The sequence below is a fragment of the Felis catus genome, chromosome D2 (assembly GCF_018350175.1).
Source record: "Felis catus isolate Fca126 chromosome D2, F.catus_Fca126_mat1.0, whole genome shotgun sequence".
Taxonomy (NCBI): Eukaryota; Metazoa; Chordata; class Mammalia; order Carnivora; family Felidae; genus Felis; species Felis catus.
Window position 1 is genome coordinate 67,752,159 of NC_058378.1, and position 10,349 is coordinate 67,762,507.

The 10,349-nt window shown below is 39.3% G+C and overlaps 1 pseudogene; it reads right to left on the reverse strand.

The window, feature by feature from the left end:
- Positions 1 to 5,362: 5,362 nt before the first annotated feature.
- Positions 5,363 to 6,266, reverse strand: LOC101099082 (annotated as a pseudogene).
- Positions 6,267 to 10,349: the final 4,083 nt, after the last annotated feature.

Genomic DNA, 10,349 nt, shown 5'->3' on the forward strand with positions numbered 1-10,349 from the left:
TGTTTGCAAGGAAGGGTCCCCTCGGGCCACATTAAGAAAAAGTGTTTGTGGATAGAGGTAAATAGCATCTACTTGCTCTTGACACACTGGCTTTCTGACAGTCACTAAACATGCCACATTCCCTCCTGCCTCAGGACCTTTACACATGCTGTTCGCCCTTCCTGGAACACATTTCTCCCCTAAATTCACCCTTCAACTAAATAACTCCCACTGGTCTTCATGTCTCAGCTCAATGTTCTCCTTCCCAGGGAGGGTCTCTCAGGCTCCCAGACTAGGTCAGATGTCTCTGTTCATGTCTCCTGGCTCCCTATCTATATTTTTTCTTCATATTTCACCAAAGTTTAAAAATTATTCATTTATCTGTGATTATTCTATTAATGGCTCTCTTCTCCAGACTAGAAGCACCGGGAGAGCAAAGATTATCTTTCATTTCAAGAGGGACCCAGCAAGGGCCTGATTTATAGTGGGTATTCAGTAAGTACTGGTTGAATGAAGCGGTGAATAAACAGCAAACCAGGAAGGAAAAGCCCTTAGAACCCGAAGCTGGGCTCTCCATTTCCCTCAAAGGCTGTGCTATCCTCTACACATAAGCTCCTTGACCCCATGCCATTTGCCAAATCCTCCCCAGACCTAGAGGAAACAAGTTTCCTAGATGCAATGACTGCTACCCTATTGGTCAGAGTTTATGTCACCACATCACCCCAGTGGTCACCGCTCAGTTACTCTAGGCTCAGGTGTCCATCCTGGGACCAATCAGTTTCCTCTATGTTCAGAAACCTGTCTAGACCAGACTCCCTGAGTTGGGCTGTAGGTAGGGCAGTTTCTGCTAGAAGGGGCAGGGATCCTGCCATGCACTTGGCTAACTTGCCATGTAAAGTACTCAATTAATGCCAGTAGACTGAGTATTGGATAAGAAGACTGCCTTATAGCTTGGGCACAATGAAACTCAACCCTACCGGTCTTGTCTGACTGCCAGTGAGCACCCCAAGGTGATCAATTATGATACCTAAATTGTATACTATGGTAGTATTTATTTATAGTGGTAAATCAAATCGCTTCCCACCTACATACCTACCACCATTCACTTATAAAGTTTACAGAAACTGAGAAGCTACTAGGTGGGCGTTCAAAATAGACCCTTGAAGCATCCGTACAGTTTTCATTCTGGGCTTCTCCAGCAGCCAAAAGAAAATGTACTGCTTGGGAGGAAAAACCTCTAAGATAGCAAAGCCTCGAATATAGCTCTATGATAGGACGATGAAAAAAATGTATTTCCAGCCTATGAGTAAAAGGACAGTAGACTTAGAATCAGGAAGCTAGCTGCCAGATCCAGGGAACCTAACTACCCAGAACCTTTAAAAAGATCTTTGAAGGGCACCTGGGTGCCTCGGTTGCTTAAGCACCCGACTTGGGCTCAGATCATCATCTCAGGGTTTGTGAGTTCTCATCAGGCCTCGCACTGGCAGTTTGGAGCCTGCTTAAGATTCTCTCTCTCTCTCTCTCTCTCTCTCTCTCTCTCTCTCCTCTCTGCCCCTCCCCTGCTCACTCTTTCTCTCTTTCAGAACAAATAAATAAAAATATTTTTGAAAAAGCACTTACAATGGGCAGGCTGCATGCTGGGTATTTTGGGTACTTTCTCTCTCCAAAAGGCCACAAGACCCCAGCAGAGTAGACTTTGTTAGCCCTGTGTACAGGTGATAAAACTGAGAGATCACAAACCCAGCCTAAGGTTACGTAGCTAGAGCCCGTGGATGTCAGAGCCAGGATACCCAACCTGCATTGGGCCCCCAAAGCCATACTCTTCCCTCTGCACTGCTCTGTGTTCCAGAAAAGGAAATTCAAAAGCATCTCAGTTGTGTGTCCATGTCTACGTACCTTAAACGTGGTCATGAAATCCGTTTGTTCTTGAGCACAGGGTTTCTAGCGATCTCATTGTAAGAGCTCATTCACTTGACAGCCCTCTCTTCCAACATCACTGAACTGTTAGATTTGGGAGTTGAATTTCAGGAAGGAACGTGGACAAACTGGTGTGTTTACAGATAACGGATAGTGAAGGGATTGGAAACTGTGTTATATGAAGAAGAGTAAGGAAAGGTAGTGATGCGTGACCTGCAGAGGGGAGCCAATGAATTGTCTCACTGAAGCTGTATGGAGTGGTGTCTGGGAACTCAGGGGCTGGAGTGTCATAAGCCTGAATGTGAATTCCGGCTCTGGCATTTGCTAAATGTGTGGACGTGGACAAGTTACCTCATGGCTCTAAGTCTTGAAGTTCTTATCCATAAAAGGGGTGGACTAATTGAGTCTACCTTGTGGGTACAGTTTGAAAGAGTAAATGCGATGAGGAATAATTGTCTACTATGAAGGCAAAGACACAGTAAATCTTCAATGAATAGTGGTCATGGTTATTAATTACAATAATTACAGCTTTGAACTACCCACGGGTGTGAAGGCTGGGCAAGCAGAAGTGGGATTTCTATTGGAAAGGTTGCCATGAGAGGATTCAAGGCTCAGGGCCTTTGCACCTACCTGTTCCTTCCTCTGCTTCCTTCCTTTCCTTCTTCACCTACTCATTTATGAATCTCTGCAGTTCATGATTTCATTTTTTCAGGGAAATCTACCCAGATTTCAGGATTCTGTATTAAATGTTCCCCTGGTATCTATACCTTCCCTTCGGAGTGCTGGCACAATGGGAATTAAATAAGGATGTTCATGCTTTTTAAGTTTATTTTATTTTGAGAGAGAAAGAGAGCATGTGTGCAAGCGGGGGGTGGGGGGAGCAGGGAGAGGGAGAGAGAGAATCCCAAGGAGACTCCAATGTGGGACTTGAACCCATGAACCGTGACCTGAGCCAAAATCAGGACTTAGATGCTTAACCACCTGAACCACCCAAGCACCCTTGATGTTCATTATTTTTAAAAATCAACTTTATTAAGGTATAATTTACATAGTATGAAATTCTCTCATTTAAATGTTATAATTAAATGACTCTTGACAACTGTATATATACAGCAATGTTAACACCATTGCAATCAAGATATAGGCTATTTTCTTCACCTCCAAAATGTCCTTGTGCCCCTTTGTATTTACTCCTTTTTCCCTACCCCAGCCTCTAGCAATCACTAATATTTTCCTTCACTATAACTGTGCCTCTTCTAGAATTTCACATAAACGGGATCAGATAGGATGCAGGTTTTGAGTCTGCATTATGTTACTTAGCATAATGCATTTAAGGTTTATCTATGTTATCATGACTACTAATAATTCATTTCCTGGGGTGCCTGGGTGGCTCAGTCAGTTTAGCGTCCAACTCTTGATTTCAGCTCAGATCATGATCCCGGGATCATGGGATCCAGCCCCGCATTGGGCTCCACACAGAGTGTGAAGCCTGCTTGGGAATCTCTCTCTCTCCTTCTGCCTCTGCTTGTGTACTTTCTTGCTCTTTAAAATAAAAAAATAATAATAAAATAAAAAGATATGTAAGTATCAAAAAAATAATTCATTTCTTTTTATGCTTTAATAGTATTATATGGTATAGATATGCCAACATTTGTTTATCGGTTCACCTACTGATGGACATTTGTGTTGTTTCCTGCTTTGGGCTGTTATGGATAAAGCTGCTATGGACATTTGTGGACATGTTTCTGGTCATGTGGTAAGTTGCATTCCTACCATTAATGAATGAGAGTTCCAGTTGCTCTATATTCTAGCTTATAGTTGGTATTGTCAGTTTTGTTGAGTTTAGCCATTCTGGTAGTATGTCGTATGTAGTGGTACCTCACTGGATTTTTTTAGTTTATATTTCTTTCTTTTTCTTTTCTTTCTTTCTTTCTTTCTTTCTTTCTTTCTTTCTTTCTTTTTTTTGTATTCTGGCATTTTATTAAGGAAGGTATGTAAAAATATAGTGAGCTATGGAAATTTTTATAAAGTGATCATAAATTCAAAGACAGCAATTCACCAAATGACAATTTTCAAACACTTAAAAAATACAGTTTATGTACCTATTTAGAAATATACCTCAGAGTTTTCTGGGGCGCCTGGGTGGCACAGTCGGTTAAGCGTCCGACTTCAGCCAGGTCACGATCTCACGGTCCGTGAGTTCAAGCCCCGCGTCAGGCTCTGGGCTGATGGCTCAGAGCCTGGAGCCTGTTTCCGATTCTGTGTCTCCCTCTCTCTCTGGCCCTCCCCTGTTCATGCTCTGTCTCTCTCTGTCCCAAAAATAAATAAAAAAACATTGAAAAAAAATTAAAAAAAAAATAAATATACCTCAGAGTTTTCACATAAAAGCATGACTAATAATTTTCAAAAATAATATTTTTATCGTGATTTTTCTCCACTAGTGGGAAATTAAAATGGTGACAGAAAAGTTCATTATATCACAATAATTTCTTTCTCTTTTCCTTTATCTTTTATATAAAATTAGCAATTTTCAAATTACCTTTTCTCTATGTATATTCTTATAGAAATAATACTAGAGGAGATTTTAAGTCAGCCATAGCTAAAATGCTATGCCTCTGTGACCAATTATAATATAGAGTTTTATAGTTACCATTTCATAATAGCTCTTTATTGGAATTGACTGACTAAAAGAATACAGTTCTAAATGTCCAATTTTAGTTTATGTAAATTTCAACAAATTTTTTTTAATTTTTCTTTTTTCAACGTTTATTTATTTTTGGGACAGAGAGAGACAGAGCACGAACGGGGGAGGGGCAGAGAGAGAGGGAGACACAGAATCGGAAACAGGCTCCAGGCTCTGAGCCATCAGCCCAGAGCCCGACGCGGGGCTCAAACTCCCGGACCGCGAGATCGTGACCTGGCTGAAGTCGGACGCTTAACCGACTGCGCCACCCAGGCGCCCCAAATTTCAACAAATTTTTAACAATTCTTTTTACCTAATGACATTTCAGCTTTGGAAGATACAATGGGTTAAGAATTATACTTTTTTGTTACATACATATGAATATTGACTCATGTATATATGTGTATATATATGTGTATATATATGTATATGTACATATATATATGTATATGTACATATATATGTATATGTACATATATATATATATACACATACATACAGTTTCACCCAGTAATTTATGCAATCAAAAAAACCAAAACTCATTGGCAACATTTTTGACTACGTTTTCAATATCTTTAATAATTTAAAGAACAGGAAAAAAAAAAGCACTTCTAGAACTGTACTTACAGAAAAAGAAATGCAGAAGAGAAATGTGCACTGTAAAACTTCATAATATTTATTTTCTGATTTAGTTTCGAGTTTGCAATAAGTTTAAATAGAAAAATGTTAGAAAATTAAAGGTATCAAAAGGCTTAAGTCAAACTGAACAAATTTAAAAACTCACTAACCCAGAGCATGCACTGCTCCTCTAAGCCTGCTGGGGTTCTTGTTTTGTTTTAATCACACGGACAGCACTTTCTTTGAACTGCAGCTCACAAAAGTTTTCAAGAAACTTTGCCATTTCTTCTGCAACAGTATCCAGGAAAGTTTCTTTAATGAATTTCACCGTTCAGGTGGGAGCTAAAACTTCATGTAGTGTGTTAAAATCCTCTTTTATCATTGAGTATAACTTAAGCATTGTACTTTGGTATCCATGAGCCATTATGTCTAAATTCGATTCTCTGCTATAAGCAGGAAAACAGTTCTGCAGGAGCTCAGCCAACAGTTTATTCTGTATGCTTTGGTACTTGATTATAACTTCCGATTCTGGATAAAGAAACAACAGTTGTTGTATGCACTGCTTTTTCAACCAAATTTTGTGCTGTGAATTGATGATTTCATTATGGCTTTGTAATTTGTTCACTGAGAAGCGTCAAAGATGCAGTCTTATGTTATCCCAGATGGACTGTGCATCCATGGAGGAATCATCTTCAACAGAATGAAGAGAAGTCCCAGAGAGGAAATGGAAAGATGCTCCACTTAGAGTTGCCGGGAATGAAGTGCTGCTCTGGCAAGAGAGATCCCAAAGTGAATCCAGGATCATTTCTTCTTGATTCAGTTCACTCTTCAACGAATCTTGCAGTGTTTTGAGGAATTTCATCAAATCTCCATGGGGAATGGAAGGTGACTTGGATGAATTACAATTATAGTTACCTAGCCACTCAAAACAGTCAGTTGTCGTTTGCAGCTGCACCTCTGGACACTGCTTGTTAACTTCAGATTGTATTTCCTTAATGCAATGTTCTATGCTTGTAGCATTTTGTTCTATCTTTTCATCAATGTCACTGAGTGACAATGTCACTGACATTTCACAAATGTCACTGCTTAAACTCCAAGTCTCCAGGAAGAGTTCGTATTTCTATAATTACTAATGATGTTGAGAATTCATGTATTTACTGGCCATTCATAAATCTGCTTTAGTAAAGTATCTATTGAACATTTTCTTTAAATGAGTTATATGTTTTATTATTGAGGTTTAAAAATTAGTTATATATTCCACTGACCTATATATCTATCCTTATACCAGTACCACACTCTCTTGATGACTTTCATTTTGAAGTATATTTTGAAATTGAGAAGAGTGAGTCTTTCAACTCTTTGTTCTTCTTTTTCAAGATTGTTTTAGTTATTCTGGATCTTTTGAATTTTTACATGAATTTTAGTAGTAGCTTGTCAGTCTCCACCAAAAAATCAGCTAGGATTTTGATAGAGTGTGTGTTGAATGTGTAGGTCAATTTGGGGAGTATTGCCATCATAACAATGTTAAGTCTTCTGGTCCGTAAACGTCGGGCATGTTCCCATTTCTTTAGATCTTTTTTTTATTTCAATGGTTTTGTAAGTTTTTAGTGTAAGTCTTGCACTTCTGTCATTAAATGTATCCATAAGTGTTTTTTATGCCATTGTAAATGGAGATCTTAGCCTAATTTCATTTCATGGATTGATTTTTTTTTTAAGATTTTATTTACAGGACGCCTGGGTGGCTCAGTTGGTTAAGCGTCTGACTTCAGTTCAGGTCATGAACTCGCAGTTTGTGGGTTTGAGCCCCGTGTTAGGCTCTGTGTTGACAGCTCAGAGCCTGGAGTCTGCTTTGGATTCTGTATCTCCCTCTCTCTCTGTTCCTCTCCCACTTGCACTCTGTCTCTTTCTCTCTCAAATATGAACAAAGATTTTTTTTAATTAAAAAAAAGATTTTTATTTAAATAATCTCTACACCTAACATGAGGCTTGAACTCAAGACCCCCAAGATCAGAAGTCACATGTTCCACCAACTGAGCTAGCCAGGCACCCCTACATGGATAGATTTTTGAATGCGGATCAAACCTTGCATTTCTGGGATACACCCCACTTTACCATGACATGTTATCTTTCTTATATGTTGCTGGGTTTGAGTTGCTACTATTTCATTATAGATTTTTGTACCTATGTTTATGAGGGAGGTATATAGTCTTATATTTGTCTAGTTTTTGTATCAGGATAATTCTGCTCTTGTAAAATGATTTAGGAAGAGTTCCTTCCTCTTCCAACTTCTGTAAGAGGTTGTATAGAATTGGCATTATTTCTTCCTTAAATATTTGGTGGAACTTACCAGTGAAGTCATTGGAGACTGAGGTTTTCTTTTGTCTTACCTTGTTTTTGTTTTTCCAGACAAGTCTGGTTAGAAATTTATCAATGTTATTCATATTTTCCAAATAACTAGCTTTTGGTGTTAATGATTTTTATGTATGATTTGTCCATTTTCTATTTCATTGTTTATCTCTCTTGTATTTATTTTTCCCTCCTCTCATTTACTTTGGGTTCAATTTGCTCTTCCTTTTCTACTTTCTTAAGGTGATAATCTCTCATTTATTTTATACTTTCTTCTTTTCTAAAAAAAAAAAAATTTTTTTTGAGAGAGAGACAGAGAGAGACAGAGAGAGAGAGAGAGAGAGTTAGAAGAGGAGACAGGCAGATGGAAGAGAGAGAGAGAATCCCAAGCAGGCCCCATGCCCAGGGTGGAGCCCCATGTGGGGCTCAATCTTATGACTCTGGGATCATGACCTGAGCTGAAATCAAGAGTTGGATGCTAGGGGCTCCTGGATGGCTCAGGCAGTTAAGCGTCCGACTCTTGGTTTTGACTCAGGTCACGATCTCACCATTCATGAGTTTGAGGTTCACATTGACTCTGTGCTGCCAATGTGGAGCCTGCTTGCGAGTCTCTCTCTCTCTCTCTCCCTCTCTCTATCCCTCCCTTGCTTAGTGCTCTCTCTCTCTCGGAATAAATAAATAAACTTAAAAAAAATTTTTTTTTGAAGAGTTGGATGCTCAATTGACTGAGCCACTCAGGTGCCCCTGAACTTTCTTCTTTACTAACATAAGCATTTAAATCCATGGATTTTCCTGTAAACACCCTACAAATTTTGATAGTTTGTGGTTCCATTCTCATTCAGTTCCAACCATATTCTAATTTCTCTTATAATTACTTTTTTATCTATTTAGTTAATTTCCAAAATTTGGAAGAGTTTCTATATATCATTCCGTTGTTGATTTCTAGTTTTATTTTATTTTATTTACTTTTTGTTTAAGAGAGAGAGCATGAGCTGGGGAGAGGGGCAGAGAGAGAATCCCAGCCAGACCCCATGCCCACCTCAGAGCCCGACTTGGGGCTCAATCCCATGACCCCCAGATCATGACCTGAGCTGAAATCAGGAGTTGGATGCTCAACTGACTGGGCCACCCAGGTGCCCCTATTGATTTCTAGTTTAATTCTGTGGTGGTCATGGAACATACTTTGCATGATTTTGATTCCTTAATTTTTTTTTTTTTTTAAGTAGGCTCCATGCCCAATGTGGGGCTTAAACTCACAACCCTGAGATCAAGAGCTGAGTGTTCTACCAACTGAGCCACCCAGGCACCCCTGAGCTTTTAAATTTATTAAGACTGATTTTAGGGCCCCAGATATGGTCTGCTCTCAGTGAATGTTTCACATGCACTTGGAAAACAAATGTGTATTCTGCTGTTTGGGGGTGGTGTTATGAAAGGTCAGGCCGAGTTGATTAATAATGCGGTTCAGGTCCTCTCTCTCCTTACTAACAGTCTATCTACTCTTTTATCAATTTCTGAAAAAAGAGTGTGAAGTCCTCACCTACAGTTGGAATTTACCTGCTTCCCCTTTCGGTTCCATCAGTTTTTGTTTAATGTTTTCTGAAGCTCCGTTAGGGTGTGGCAACCCTCAGGTCTGGTGTGTCCTTATCCCTGGTGATATTCTTTGTTCTGTAGTGTATATTGCCTGATATTAATATCACTACTCCAGCTTTCTTTTGATTAGTGTTACCATGGTGCATCTTTTTATTTCACCTTTAACCTATCTGTGTGTTTATATTTAGATTTGTTTTCTTGTACACAGCATAAAGTGGGGACTTGCTTTCTTTACCCAATCTATCTCTTTTAAATTACCCTTAAGGTAATTATTGAGATGTTGAGCTTGAATCTGCCATTTTGCTATTAGCGTTTTATTTGTCCCCTCTGTTCTTTGTACCTGTTTTCCTCTTTTCCTGACTTCTTTTCAACAAATTGAGTATTTTCTATAACTTCACATTTTCTCTACTGTTGGCTTATGGATTATGCTTACTTGGTTGTTGTTAATGGTTGTGCTAAGGCTTAAAAGATACACCTTTAATGTATCATTACCTTCAAAAGGTACTATTGCTTTGCATGTAGTGAAAGAACTTATAATGATTTATTTACATGTCCCCCTCCCTAGTCTTTCTACTCACGTAGTGATTTTAGTTCTACATAAGTTATAAGTCTTATAATAACTTGTGATTCTTTCTGCTTTAAACAGTTGCTTCTTTTTTAAATAAGGAAATGAGGAAAAAAATTTTAGATCCTTGATTTGTATACTTGGGTAGCCCAGGAAGTGTGAGGGTGGCCTTGCTGCTGTATCTTGAGGGTGACTTCCAGTGAGAATACCAGAAAGGCCCAGAGTCCCCAGCTGCCTACAGCTCTACTCCAGGCCACATGGCCTCCTTTGGAGGATGGTCTCTCTTGGTTACTGTCCTCATAGTGGACAGGGCTCACATAGCTCCATAGTTGAGCTTCTAAGTCCCTTTTCCCTACAGATGTCAATAGTCAAGGACAGCTGTGATTTGCTGTGTTTACAGGGGGGCACCTGGGTGGCTCAGTCACTTGAGTGTTTGTTGATTTTGGCTCAGGTCATGATCCCATGGTTCCTGGGATCAAGCCCCGCATAAGGCTCTGCACTGACAGCACAGAGCCTCCTTGGGATTCTCTCTCTCCCTCTCTCTCTCTCTGCCCCTCCCCTGCTCATGCTCTCTAAATAAATAAATAAATGAATAAATAAACTTTTAAAAATTTTAAAGTTTTCAGGGGCATTGACCTTCAATGCCAGAGC